Source organism: Rhyacophila brunnea, unplaced genomic scaffold, assembly GCF_057557595.1.
Source record: "Rhyacophila brunnea isolate RB1 unplaced genomic scaffold, BYU_Rbru_1.0 scaffold_8, whole genome shotgun sequence".
NCBI lineage: Eukaryota > Metazoa > Arthropoda > Insecta > Trichoptera > Rhyacophilidae > Rhyacophila > Rhyacophila brunnea.
Window position 1 is genome coordinate 40,644,575 of NW_028233350.1, and position 14,558 is coordinate 40,659,132.

The 14,558-nt window shown below is 43.4% G+C and overlaps 1 long non-coding RNA gene across 1 annotated transcript in view; it reads left to right on the plus strand.

Moving 5' to 3' along the window:
- Positions 1-14,558, plus strand: part of LOC147064232 (uncharacterized) — a 391,070-nt gene that overhangs the window by 301,727 nt on the left and 74,785 nt on the right. The window lies entirely within an intron of this gene.

Genomic DNA, 14,558 nt, shown 5'->3' on the forward strand with positions numbered 1-14,558 from the left:
GCTTGTTGTTAGCCCCAGCGCCACTCTTTGTTCCCTTTGTTTTATGGCACTCCTTGGAAAAGTAGAACCGTAAACATTTTATTTTTACCCCTAAAACTGACATTCCAAATTTTCCTACCAATAATATGTAGGCATCATTGCGCTTCAGTTTGTTCGTATAGTCTTTATGGTTATATCCCATAATGCGCAATGTGCCCTTACTCTCAATAAAATCCATTGTAATCATTTCAGTCGACATTTTGCAAAAAATCGTAATATTCCAATACTAAAATGCATCCAATATGATCAAATAGACTCTAATAAATACATTTATTGACAACGCAACTGACAGCCAAATGCACGAACGACCCGAATCTTACCGAAAAAATACGAAGCTGCTGGGGTGTTGAACAGAAATCCAAGCCGGTCGGATCGCAGTGCGTTAGTACTTTCATCACAAAATGGCGGCCATTTTCAACCCGATTTCAAGGTCGACGACGCATGCCCTGAGTTCAATTCGTGAGACGTATGGAAAAGTCCCGAGTGTAGACCCGGCTTATGATGTCTGTACTGCAATAATGTAATTTTGGTGTGGTTTTCAGCAGTCTAGACCAGTGCTCCGCCGCAACTGGTGTGCCGTGAGACGATGCTAGGTGTGCCGCGGTACATTGCTCCCAAAAAAACACAAATAATATTAAGACAAGGATCCCTACAAATGTACCAAAGGACCTACCAGACCACCATTGAAAACAAACAATTAATTTTGGATTCGTTTCAAAAACATTTAACTTTGCTGCAAAAGAAATTTCATCATTACTTTCATAAAATCAATACGACTGGATTCGAAACCCTTTTGCAAATAATGCCGAAAATTCTATAGAAGCGCTTTCCCTATAAATTTGAGAGGAATTGGTTGATTTGAGAAACGACGGGAATTAAAACTGAACTTCGCCGATGTTTCATTGGCTATTTTCAGGATTTCGGTTAATAAAGAATATTTTCGGATTTGTGACAAGGCTATCGCAGTTCAGTTCCCATTTTATACGACATATCTAGGTGAGCAAAGTTTTTCAACACAAGTTATAATTAAAAATAATAAGCAGTCTTGCTTGAAGGGTCTTGACCGACGACTTCGGGTTACTTTTTCAAATATCAAGTCAAAATATATAAAACTTTTACGTTCATTGAAAAAAGCGAAGTTATCACATTAATTAGTTATTGATAATACGAATACATGGCAATCTGTACATTTAGTTCTTCGTCGTGTGTTATGTTGTTTGTAAATTTAATTATTCATCAAATAAAAAACATAAACTAATGTAATTATATTGCATGGCCTCTACAAGGGGGAGCTGACAGGGCTCTATGGGGGCCCAGGCTTATGGGAGGCCGGCGTAGCAGGTCAACCAGATAAGTGAGATAAACACAAATTACAATTTTGCTCGAATAGTAAAAAAAAAGTCGCCTGCGGCACTATTTTACTACGCTGATATTAATATTTTATAACATGCGATTGTAAGATACAATTTATTATTATGTCAATACTCGACAAATAATAAAATTGTTCTCAACCCGACAGCTAACCATAATTCAAGTAGATGTATTAATAAATACAAAAACTCGCTAAACGTATAATCAATTCCAATATTTTTCCTCGAACATCATTTGAAAAAACGCTATTTTAGAGTATCACACTGTATTTAACCTTAGCGATAGGTAGGGGGCCCGCCAAAGATCCTGGCCTGGGGTCCCTCTTCAGGATGTGGGGTCTATGTTTTGGTGTATAAATTGTTTTACGTGTGGTGTGCCGTGGAATTCTCGGAAGACCTTTGGTGTGCCGTGGGTGAGAAAAGGTTGCGGAGCACTGGTCTAGACGGTCAGGAAAGCGTACACGTCTGCCTGTACGTGTGACGTAATCGTGCTGGCTGATGTTTTCTGTTGCTGGGTCGTTCAGTGCCGGTTTCTCCTTTGATGAGTTGTCATCCTCCTCTGCCATTATGTATGCAGGTTTGAGGTGGTCTACAGTGACTGTGGTGTCCTTACCTCGAACTTGAATGACGTAGGTCCGGGTATTCCGGCTGATAACTTTGTGTGGGCCAGTGTATGGCGACTGCAAAAGTCCTTTGACCGTGTCATCTCGGAGTAGCACATGCGAGGTCTTATCCAAATCCTTGAACATGAATGAGTGCTTCCCGCCGTGGTGCGTTGTTTTGGCGGGTTGCAACTCATAAAAATGTTGTCGGAGATATTTGACGAAATTGGCTGGTTCGCAGTCGTTGGGTTGCTTTGACCCTAAGAATTCGCCCGGTAACCGTAGTGGTTTGCCATAGACTAGCTCGGCTGAGGTAGTTTTGAGATCTTCTCGCCAAGCTGCCCTGATTCCCATCAAGACTGTGGGTAGTGTCTCTGTCCAACGCGTGTTTTGATGGCATTTGATGGCTGCTTTCATTTGACGATGTAATCTCTCGACCATGCCATTTGCTGCGGGATGGTACGCGGTGGTGTGAATGTGGGTTGTACCTGCCAGACGCTTTAGTTGTCTGAACAGCTGTGACTCAAACTGTCTTCCTTGGTCCGTGGGATTCGGACTGGAGTTCCAAACCGCGTGATCCATCCGGAGTAAAATGCTCGTGCCACAGTCTCTGCTTCTTGGTCTTTCAACGGGAAGGCTTCTGGCCATCTAGTAAAGCGGTCTACATATTATGTTAAACAGTAAGTATCGATATCCCTCCGACGGTGATAGGATGACAATGTCGATGTGAACGTGCTCAAATCGAGTTGACGGTGGCACAACCGTGCCTAATGGTGCTGAGACATGGCGTGTAACTTTATTTTTCTGACATTGAATGCAACTGCGAGCCCATCGCTTGCAGTCCTTTTCGATAGAAGGCCACACGAAACGCTGTGTTGCGAGTTTTGTGGTCGCGGTAATGCCAGGATGTGAAAGTCGGTGTAATGCGTTCAATACAGCTTCACGGAACGGCTTGGTGATGAAGGGTCTTGCGTATGCAGTAAACACGTCAAAAAAGATAGCTACATTAACTTCCGGAATATGCACCTGTTTTAGTTGTAAGGAGGATCCGTCGCGTAGAAATATTTTCAGCTCTTCATATTTTTGTTGATCAGCTGCCAGGCTTGCGTTATCGACTGGATTTTCGGCAATCGCTACCACCCTGGAAAGAGCGTCAGCAACAACGTTGTCCTTGCCAGAGATGTGACGGATGTCGGTGGAAAATTGTCCGATGAAGTCTAAATGCCGAAACTGTCGTGGAGAACACTTCTCGGCTTTCTGCCTGAAAGCAAAAGTGATGGGCTTGTGATCCGTGTATATGACGAATGATCGGGCTTCTACCATGTGTCGGAAATACTTGACTGCCATGTAGATCGCTAGAAGTTCACGGTCGTAACGCTCCTGGCGCCAGTGCCTGGTGCCCGCGCATTCCCAAGAGTGTCAAACTTAGAATCTCTCTTTTAAGAGGACAGCGCAGCGCGCTCCTGTCCATTACCAAGGCCTACCGTACGACATCAACCGACGCGCTCCCGGTCCTGGCCGGTATTCTCCCACTTGACCTGCACATTCAGGTCAGCGGCGCTTCAGTGTTGCTCCTCAAAGGTGAGGAGGCCGACGTTGGTGATTTTCATCTCGTCCCCCCCCTCGACGAGCCGGCGAGGGATTAGCACTACTGAAGCGCAAAATTAGACTCATGTCGCTAGATGCGGCCATTAAGACCTGGCAGCGAAAGTGGGACGAATCCACCAAGGGCCGGCACACATACAGCTTTTTTCCAGACATTCAGTGGCGAATGGAGATAACCAAGTATTTGACTCCAGACCATTACACCAGTCAATTTGTGACTGGTCATGGTGGTTTCGCTGGCAGGCTCTTTGAGCTTGGACTTGTAAGCCATCCGACATGTCCATGCGGATGGGAGGTACAGGATGCCAATCACATCCTATGGGAGTGTCTGAGTATGTGCTCCGAACGGGAGGAAATGCTCAGGTCAGTCCAACCAGCTGTTGGACCCATCGGCCCGTCCGACCTGGTTGCTACTAAGGCCAACTATCTTGCATTCAAAAAATTTGCGGCGTCTTACTACGGGCGTGAAGATCTCTTCACATAAATTTTGCTGCCTGTATGATTAGCTTCGTTCTTTGTTATATTAAAATAGTAGCTTCTTTTTCTTTAAAGTAAATTCCATGTGCTTTTTCTCTCCCTGGCACTTTGCATTAGAGTAAACTCAGTAAACTCAGTCAGAGCTCACTTTGAGCGTAGCAACCTAAGTCTTGGGCATCTTCTCCCAGGACACTCCCAGGCCAATTTTTAGATGCTTCACATCACCAATTGATGGGTCCCGTGATACTCTCGATTAAGACCGAGGGTGGTACGGGGCGGGTTTTGGTGGAGGGAATTTAACTTCAATGGTCGTAAGCTCCATACTTCTGCTCGGCTGGGCTGAGTTTCTTGGATAAAAACGCAAGCGGTTCCCATTGATCGTCGACCAATTGATAGAGTGCTGCGCCAACAGCGGTGTCTGAGGCGTCACTGATGATAGCTAGCGGTGCATCATTTTTCGGATGAGCTAGCAGTGTTGCGTCAGCCAAACTTTTCTTGCATGCTTCAAATGCTCTGATAGTCTCGGGAGTCCATGGAATAGACTGCTTGCCTTTCATGTTGCCCTGGAGAAGTGTGTGCAGAGGTGCTTGAGTACCTGCAGCATTGGGTATGAACCTTCTATAGAAGTTCAAAATACCCAAAAACCGGCGTAGGCCCTTGATATTCTCTGGGCGGCTGTACTCCCGAATGGCTTCTACCTTATCGGGTAGTGGACAGATGCCATCCGAAGATACGAGGTATCCGAGGAACTTGACCGTTGAGGTGCCGAAGTCGCATTTCCTCGAGTTTACCACGACTCCGTATTCCTGCAAACGTGTAAAGAGCGTTTGCAGGTGTTGGAGGTGTTCCTCTTCTGAGCTTGAAGCGATCAAGGTGTCATCGATGTAGGCATAGCAGAAGTCCATGCCTTGTAGTACTTCGTCGATGAATCTTTGGAAGGTTTGCACCGTGTTACAGAGACCAAACGACATATATGAAAACTCGAAGAGGCCAAAAGGTGTCGTAATGGCAGTCTTCGTTATGTCTTCTTCGGCGACTGGGATTTGATTGTATGCTCGGACCAGGTCGATGGTGGAGAATACCTTCCTACCGCGCAAAATGGGCAAAATCTTGGATGTGACGTACCGGATACCGATCTGGTATGGATCTGGCGTTCAGACCTCGGTAGTCACCACACGGACGCCATTGTTCGTTCGATTTGGCGACCAGGTGTAACGGCGATGCCTAACTGCTACCTGATGGTCGAGCGATCTCAAGTTTCATCATATCTTGAAACTCCCTCTTCGCAATCTGTAGTTTGTCCGGAGCGAGTCGCATTGGGCGCGCAGCTACTGGTGGTCCCAGTGTTATATTGATATGATGTTTCGTTATGTGATGCGGCGTTTTGACTGTGCCATCGGGACGTGTGATATCTGGAAACTGTTGCAACAGGTCATGATACGCAGACCTGCCTGAAACGGTTTTGATCGACAGGACCTCTCCCGTACTGCGGTTTCCGGAAGTGGTGAGATGAGTGGTTTGGTCTAACAGACATCTATTTTTGGCGTCGACTAACAATCCAAAATGAATTAAAAAATCAATTCCAATGATGGGCTTACTAACATCGGCAATGACGAACCTCTATGTGAAGTCTCGTCATAGGCCCAAGTTTAATGTCAACGGAAGGTTCCCGTATGTAGCGATTACCGTACCGTTCGACGCTGACAGCTCGTATGTCGTTTTTGTTAGACGTCCCGGAACCTTAGAACGTGGGTACATACAGAGATCGGTGCCTGTGTCGACTAGAAACTGTATTTTCTTATTGCGGTCGGTGACAAATAGGCGGCTTGGCATTGGGCTGTATTCGCTGGCCGCTATCAGTGATTGCCCGGAGCGTTTCCCTCTTGATGGCTGCAGGGTTGTCTGCACTTCTGTGCAGCTGCTCCGAACGTATGGTGGTACCAGCATTTGCCTTGGGTATCTTCTCTGTTGCGACTGGATGAACGTCCACTTGTACGGCTTCGTGAGCGGCTGTTGAATCGCCGACCATGGTTCTTTGCTCGTGGGCATGAGTCGCGGCTGTGGATGCCGGAGATTTCATCTCGGATGCTTGTCATTTGCTCCTGCAATGACAATGTAAGTTTCCGCATCCTGGTATCAATCAGCGCTTCCAAAGTTGCCTCTGAGATTGACGGTCTGGTTGTGGCTTCCACCATGGCATCAGCAAGGTCCGCAACTTTGTCCAGATCTGTGTCCTTTTGGGTGGCGAGCACTACCTGCATGGTGTGTGGCAATCTACCCATCCACAAGGTTCTCAGGACTTCGTCGGAGATGGCAGTACCGGCAAGCGTCCTTAAATGCCGTAGAAACTGTGACGGTTTCCGATCCCCCATCTCTTCGTGTTCTAGAAGACGTCTTGTTTTTTGCTCTTGAGTGGAGCTGAGGCGGCGAATCAATTCCTTTTTCAAGAGCTGGTATGCTCCCTCGTCTGGTGGGCGTAATATGATGTCTCGCACTTCGGACGCATACCGTGGGTCTAATGCTCCCAGGATGTACCCGAACCTGGTCTCCTCTGTTACGACTCCTGATGCTGTAAAACTCATTTCTGCCATGCAGAACCACATCTCTGGATCCTCTGGGCAGAAGGGTGCGATTCGTACAGCGAACCTATTGACATCTCCGACGGCCTTTGAAAGTTCGCTGTTACTGGTTGCGGTGGGGCTGTGGGTATCGTCGTACCCTCTCAGCATTGTCTTGGATATGTTGAATTTGCGGTTGCGTGGAACGTCGGGTTCACCACTGTAGAGTTGTCGATGTGAGGGCCAATGGTGTTGTGACGAGGAGAGATGAGAAGTCGTTGTCGTGATTATAAAGGGTGTGAGTTTTTTTAAATTGCGTCAGTACATGTGTACAATTGTTACAATAATGCGAATCACAGCACAGAGCGATGTGCTTCGGTCGAAAACTTACAATCGAATAATTCTCTTGTTATCAATCATGACGTACTGATTTTTTTTCTAGATGCCTTTATGGATACCTCGCATTTACTATCGAGGTTTCTTAAGGACTTTGGCACGCAAACTACTCTACTTGATGCTAGTCAAATGAAAATTGTGCCGGCTGAGAGAATATGCCTTATTGAAAACTGTTCTTCTACCCGCATCGGGTATTGCTAATTTGAATTCGGCCAGGGCCTATGAAACCGCCTTGCAAAAACCCTGAAAAATTCTTAGTAGCGCAAAGCGGAGGTCATTCTGATGAATATTTTGTCGTATTCATTGGGAACTGAGGACTGCGATTTGTAGTCGAGTTTTTTCCCGTGGTAAAAGAAATGTCGCATAGGACTGATATTCTGAGCATATACTTATCCTATCTTATATGATTGCAGTCACCGGATCTGAAAGGCAAGAATCATCATTACATGTCACCATTTATTATTTTTGTTCTTTTTATTACATCAATACAGAAATTAAAAAGTGCATCTCTTCCGGCCTCGTTTGCCATGGTCCCCGGAAGATCTCGAATGTCCGCATCTGCCATCTGTAATAAAAAGTTCAGGTTGTGCCGCTCCTTGCTAAAGATTTGACAATGTAGGAGTAAATGTAGGACGTCCTGGTCGCTTCCGTTGTCGCATGGACACTTTCCATCAGATGTTATTTTATACCAGTGCAGGTATGCTCGTATGACTCCGTGACCTGTAAGAATCTGAGTCATCTCAAAATACAGCCCCGTATGCACCCTGACATCTCGTGCTGCTAAAATTGAAGGTAAAAACTTTCGGGTCAACTTCCCTGTCGATGAGTTTATGTATCGTGAGTTCCATTCGTTTTTCACCATATCTGAAATTGTAATTTTCGCGTAGCTCAGAGGAAATTTGTCATAAGCTATCGCGGTCTTGGGTTCAGAGGCACCATGCCGAGCCAATTTGTCAGCTCTTTCATTTCCTTCTATCCCGGTGTGTCCCCTTATCCACTTGAAGTGCATCTCGGGGTGGCGCCGTCTCAGTATTGCGGACTCGCTGTGAATAGAAAAGACAATCGGATTAGTAGACAAGGGATCTCCAATTGCTTGGATTGAGCTTTTGGAGTCCGAATAAATACAAATACTATGGTTTTCGGTGAGCTTTCATTGGATTGGATCTGAGCCTGCCCACTCCAGAGCGCATTGGATGGCATAGAGTTCGGCCTGCATTACCGTACAATAGCTGGCAAGGCGGTACTTACGAGCCGCTATCTCACCGCCATTAATGTATGCCACAAACCCTGCACCAGTACCGCCATCAATTTTGCTCCCATCCGTGAAGATCGGCATGTTATTGCATTCGTTGCTTTCCAACGTTGCAGGATAAGAAACCACTTCAGAAAATAGTCTAGCCGGGTGTGGCAGCCTTCAATAGTCCACCGGTTTTTCGTTAAGCCTGTCGTCAGGCAGAAACCCTGCGAGGCCCTCCTCGCCCTTCTTAGCTCTGTAAATGAGAGCGATTTGTTTTAAACGTAAATTTAGAGGCATAAGTCCTGCTAGAGCTTGCGTTGAATTGAGCGAAGCCGTGCGGTAAGCTCTGCATATTCGTATCGCTAGTGCTCGCTGAACCGTATTGAGTTTTTTTGCTATATTTTTCCGTTTGGCAGCTTCATACCATATGCTGGCCGCATACGTGATTATAGGCTCAATAGCACAAGTGTAGAGAATTTGAAGAGCTTCAGAAGATACACCCCATGTGGGTTTGGCCATTCTTGCTAGTTTGAGCGAAGTCACTGCTGCTCTTTTGCAGATGCTGTCCGCGTGCTTTGACCAATTTAGTGTGTCATCGATTACCACCCCTAAAAGTTTAAAATCCCTAGAAAAAAATAGAGGTTGCCCATTCATCACCAGCGAAGGCGGAGAGACGCGCCTCCTAGTAAAGAATAAGGCCTTCGTTTTCTCCGCGGAGAAAGACAGTTTGACCTTCCTTCCCCAGGCCTTGACGCTCTCCAACACGCTGTTAGTCATGGTTTCTAGAGAACCAAGTTCTTTGGATTCCATAATCAGCAATACATCATCAGCAAAGGCCTGTGCGTGTACACCTTCAGGAAACGGCATAGAGAGAAGATCGTCGAGAACTATGTTCCACAGTACAGGGACGCAAGACGAACCTTGTATGCATCCCTTTGATGTCTCTTTGGTAGCAGATGCTCCAGCATATTCGAGGAAGACTTCTCGGTCGGATAGATAGTTTTTGATGAGCCTGGAAATGTTAGCGGGACAATTTTTAGATTTCAACTGTTAAAGAAGATATGGCCACCATGCGTTGTCAAACGCGCCTTTCATATCAAGAGATACCGCCACTACGAGCTGACCATCGCGGTTAGCCCCCCTGATTCTATCAATTGCTGCATGAAGCGCGTCTTCAGTACTCTTTCGAGGGGTGAAACCGTACTGGTATTCGCTGAGCAGATGTTTAGTCTGAAGTTTCCAGGAAACTCGATTAATAAATATTTTTTCGAGTACTTTACCGAACACGGGCGGCAATCCGATGGGCCGATATGACGAGACGTTAGCATAGTCGTCCTTTCCCGGTTTGGGAATGACCACCACTCTAGCTACCTTCCAGATTTTTGGAAAATGACCAATTCGCAAACAAGCATTATAAAGAGGGACAACTATGCTATGAACAGTTAAGAATGAATTGAGACAGATATCCGCCGTGAAGCTGTCGTGTCCCGGAGCTTTAGCTGGATTGAACAGCCTCATTGTTCTTTCGACCTCCTCGAGAGTGAAGTTCTCGTCGTCATCTTCCTTTGAAGGAATCGAGGCGGCATTTCGGATCAATGTCTGTTGCTCCGTTTCATTTGCAATATTGTCGTCTGGAAAAAAATACGCAAGAAAAGCCTCTGCAGATTCGAGAGCCGAAGAGGTCAAGACCGTTGATTGTCAGAGTTTCAGGCGGTTTGAACGCCCTTTTGAGCAATCTCTGAAAACTAGACCATACATTCTTTTTTCCCTGAACCGAGGAATGGCTCTTCCAGCTTTCTAATTTCGCTTCAGCAATCGCAGTTTCATACTTATTCTTTGCGGCTTCAAAAATCTGTCGAGTGAACGGCCGTCGAACCACTCCTGAATTTCGAAATTTTGTCCTTGCTACTCTAAAAGCCGTCTTCAGTGTATCCAGTTTCGGACTACACCATGGATTACTTTTTCTTTGGAATCCTTCGCCCGAAGAGCACACCTTCGTGCTCTCTCATGCCGACTCGTTCGCCAATGACCATTCTTTGACAATGTTTTCGAGCTCATGTGCGTCTGTGACGCTATCCAAACTATCTACAGTGATACCGCGATCCTGAATCTGGGAAATAAGTGCAAGCCTGGTCGCTGTTGATTGACATTTGAAGTTTTGTTTGCAGCGTAGCTATCTGCGGCCTGTAATGAAAAAACAATCGCATTGTGGTCGGATCCCAACGCTACATCACGACATACTCTCCAATTTTTAACTCTGGTGAGCAGAGCGTTGGAACACGCAGTAATATCAATATAGCTTTCCAGCTTACGAGTTCCTCTGATCGTTTCAAACGTTGGGACAGAACCCTCGTTTAATACGTATAGGTCGTGCTGTGCTAAAAAATCTGACACGGCTGTGCCTCTGCTATCAGTACGTCGACTGCCCCACCAGATGTTCTTTGCGTTTACGTCGCCTCCGAGTAACAGCCTGTGACCCTTTGAAGTGTTCATTAGCCTGCTCATGCCGGTCAGCGATTAATCGATGTGCACCGACGGCGCGCAGTACAGTGATCCGACCAGTAGCGTTTCTCCTAAGTAGTCGAGTTCTACAACAGCGCAACTATATGAGCTAAACTCGGAAAGTAAAATGCAGTGGGTAAGAGATGACGTTCGACGCACAAAAATAGCTGCCTTCACTGGATACAGACTGCTCGGCTTCTGAAAAATGATACCTGAAAAAAGCGACGAACGGATTTGACCCGTGTTTCCAGTGTACGGTTCCTGGATTAAAGCCAGGTCCACGTTATTAGATTCCATATATCTGATGAAAGAGACTGTGGCGACCTCGCACCGTGCAAGATTCGCTTGTGCAACTTTTAGGTGTATAGCCATTATTGGTTTCCGAAGTCAGTTGCGGAAGTAGACTTGGCTTCTTGTTGGCGGTGCAATATGCATGCGCGCGATAGAGGGCTGTGACCCGTCGGAGCCATCAGATGGAGCCGCCTATTTTTCCGGACGCATTTGACGCATGTCAACTTTCCCTTTTTGGGACATTCCGCAATTTTGTGGTCCTCCCCACATCCCCGACACGCAAAGGCTTCCTTGCAAGTATGACCAGTATGCCCATAACCTAGGCATTTCGTGCAATGCACAACACTAGAGCATGGCTGCACTCGAACCCGCTGGAAACCAACGTTCAGGCCGCCAACTTCCACCATCTGATGATACAAGGAGGACTCCACCTCCAGAATGTAATTGGATTTGCCCTTGATGCGACCTTTTGTTTTGAACACAACCCTGAAGGAATCGTTCGGTGACGTTCCGATGAAGGCATTTTGATAACGTAGTGCAGTTACCTATCAATTATTGTTCCCCATCAAAATTTTCCCATGACGTACTGATTATTATTTTATCAACTTATAATTATGTAATAATTACGCTATTAACTAACTAAGTGAGAACAGATATACAAAGATTATTGTCGCGGTCATTGATTTACAAAGTTAGCTGTAAATTGATACCTACATGGAAATGCCTATTAATCAGTGACGTCCCTAGACAAAATGCCGCCCCTAGGCAGCGTCAAAATGCCGCCCCATTTTTTATCATCCTTTCATTACTCCAATATCTAAGAAATGTGTTGTATGAAGCATGGCCCCCTCATCCTGAAGCGGGCCCCATGTTAGGATATTTGCCCCCCCTACCTATCGCTAAGGATAAAAGCAGTGTGACGCTCTACAGTAATGTTTTCCAAATGGTGTACGCGTTAAAATTGATGTGTATATTTAGTGTTTTTTTGTATATTTTAATACATACACTTGAATCGTGGAGTTTTTGAGTATCGCTACACAATTATAAATTGTATTGTGTAACCACATAATTTTAAATAATATCATTATTGAAGGAAAATATTTTTCCGCAGGCGAATTTTTTGCTATTAGAGCAAATTTGTGATAAGTGTTTATCTCACTTATCGAGCCCGAGCCCCAGGTTAGAGCCCTGTCAGCCCCCCCCTTTTGGGGGCCATGGTTTGGATACATTACTAATAAAATATACACTTACCACTAAGCTGAAACATACAAAATTAAATTTAAATATCAATAAATAAATAAGCGAATAAATATAATATTAGTTAGACACTTACCCAAATCACCAGTGTCTGAGATGCCATTTGGTTAATGTGTCTGACACATTTGGTTTGTATCATTTAGTAATACCTACGCAGATGTATTATTTTCACACCATTTTTTCTATGCTATTATTGTACCCTACAACATGTAAACAAAATAATTTTCCTCATTATTTTTTTAATATAAACCTAAATTTAATCATAAATACACTATTAATTATTAATAGTCTCAACATTCAACCGTTGATGATTGAAATAAACTACAAATCCACACTATTATCAGCAAAAAATATGTTTACAAAAAAAACGACTTAAAAGAAGGTATTGCACAGTATTGTATTCACAGCACGATAAATATGATATAATCTAGGTAGATACCTACTAGTGTACATTTTTATTACAATTGGCTGGTACTTAACGTAAATACCTATTATATGCATGAATACTAATTGATTATGTCAAATGTCAATAAGGATTAATAATCATCAATCATGCAATAGGTACATCCGGCAACTTTTAAATCTCGCGATATGGATGGATAAATTAAAAAATACGGTATGTACCTACCTACCTATAAATCTTTACCATAAATTCTCCTTGTTTCGTTACCAACGTTGATATAATATATAATATTATTTTCTTTTAATAACTATGGCGCGACATAATTATTGGCTTTTGCGCAGTATACCTACCACTGTTATGAAAGGAACTCCTTAATCTGAGTAAATGACATTATATTATTATGACTGATTTATTATTCGTTTGTGATGTTTTACATTTATAAAAATATTCATAATGTGTATAGGCGCCAAGTTTATTAGCATTTGTATACGAAACCGAGCAGTCAAAAATAAAATAAAAAAATCTCTAGCGGAGCGTGGTGACATCATTCTAAAATCGCTGCGAGTACCAACTGGATAATAATAAAAAAAGCATCCGGAACAAAACATCTCCAAAGCTCTGGTTATAATATAACTAAGTTTAGGTAGCTATTTCTATATAATACCAAATGATTCTCCTCGATTTGCCGCCCTTCGAGTATCTGCCGCCCCCAAGCGACGCTCAATCTGCCTACCCCCACGGGACGTCACTGCTATTAATTCAATTTGTAATATAATAATATTATTTACAAGTTCGTATCATTGAACCTGAACTGAACGAATCAAATGGCACGTTGGATTTATTTGATTTGGAACCGTTTGGTAGAATGTCCACGGAAACGCTTTTCTGACAACTAATTAGTGTTGCCAGTACTTAAAATTAATTCATAATATATTAGTCTCTAAAACAGAAACATATTTGAAACGTCAACTTGTTATGAAATTCTAACCTCCTATCGTGGTCTACAATAATACAAATTTAACAAACTGTCGTATTCATTCCTTTTAAATATACAAAATATAAAGAATGCTTCATAAATAGGTAGCCATTTAGTTAATTTATAAGATTTATAGGTATGACGAGTTTTTAAAAATTACTTTTGATTAGAGCTTTTCATAATTATTGACCACTTGTTCATGTCGACAGCATGATATTGTGACTTAGACGACAATCGAACATATTAAATTCGTTAGGTAATATAAAGATCATTCCGGGTTGATTTAACACAGTTTGTAGTTTAGAATCTCCGTTACAAAATATAAATAAAATGAAAATAAATTCTTTGTCTGACATAATAATTATAGTAATGATATTAAATCGAACTTGCATAGAAAATAGTGCTGGATTTTGAGATAATAACACCAAAAGCGGCGTCTTGTTCGCGTATGGTTACTTATGAATAATAGGTATTGATTATTAATCTATAATACATATAATTTAAGTGAACTCCTATGGTGTAAATATCTAACATATTAATATGAGCACCTCACGATATATAAATGCCGAATAATGCTTATCAACACTTTGACAGATTGCCATTAGTCTATGGATCGTCCGAATTGGTTTGACGTTTCATGTCAAACCATTTCTGATGGTCCGAGAACGGTTTGATTTTCAATGATACACTGAACCAAACGTCAAATCTCAAACCATTTCCGGTCAACTACAATTTGTATGTATATTGTCTATGGTTTAATTTGATTTGTTTCGTTCATGTTGAAAGAAACGAACCTGTAATATCGCCATAATAGTATATTATATTTGTCTATGGTCTGAACTGTC